The sequence below is a fragment of the Uloborus diversus genome, chromosome 2 (genome assembly GCF_026930045.1).
Source record: "Uloborus diversus isolate 005 chromosome 2, Udiv.v.3.1, whole genome shotgun sequence".
In the NCBI taxonomy this organism is placed as follows: Eukaryota; Metazoa; Arthropoda; class Arachnida; order Araneae; family Uloboridae; genus Uloborus; species Uloborus diversus.
The window spans coordinates 2,323,700-2,324,559 of NC_072732.1; positions in this window are offsets into that span (position 1 = coordinate 2,323,700).

The following is an 860-nucleotide window of genomic DNA, read 5'->3' on the forward strand; positions in this document are numbered from 1 at the left end:
TCCAACCGGTAACAAGGCCGACTGTGGGCTGAAAGCATTAACGGGTGAGTGCAGAAACTGCTGAGAAAAAAACGCAAATGCACTTCCATGTAATGTACCGCAGAAATTATTTACGGTTTTTCTTTACTATTTATAGATACAAGAGACTGATTTCCCTTTTTCTGAATGTCGTTTTATAGAATTGCGGACAGCGAAATTTACAAATTGATGATGTATGCAAGAGTGGAGATGCTTAGTGGGATCTTCCAACCGGTAACAAGGCCGACTGTGGGCTGAAAGCATTAACGGGTGAGTGCAGAAACTGGTGAGAAAAAAAACGCAAATGCACTTCCATGTAATGTACCGCAGAAATTATTTACGGTTTTTCTTTACTATTTATAGATACAAGAGACTGATTTCCCTTTTTCTGAATGTCGTTTTATAGAATTGCGGACAGCGAAATTTACAAATTGATGATGTATGCAAGAGTGGAGATGCTTAGTGGGATCTTCCAACCGGTAACAAGGCCGACTGTGGGCTGAAAGCATTAACGAGTGAGTGCAGAAACTGCTGAGAAAAAAACGCAAATGCACTTCCATGCAGGGGCGGCATTTCAACATTTCATTTGGGGGGTCGAGTTTTTTAAACATGAATTTTCTCAATATGGAATAATATACGAGTGCATTTTTTTCAGTAAGGTCATTCAAGAAATTCAAATTTTAATTTCCACACTTTTAATTTATTTTATAGCAAACTGTAACAGAAAAGATCTTGATACTACCGTTTCTAAAGTAAATTTTTAATGTACGATTTTTGGAATCCAGAAGAAAAGGAAATCTTGGTACTATATTCCGTCAATATCCAGTGGCATGCTCTTGGCA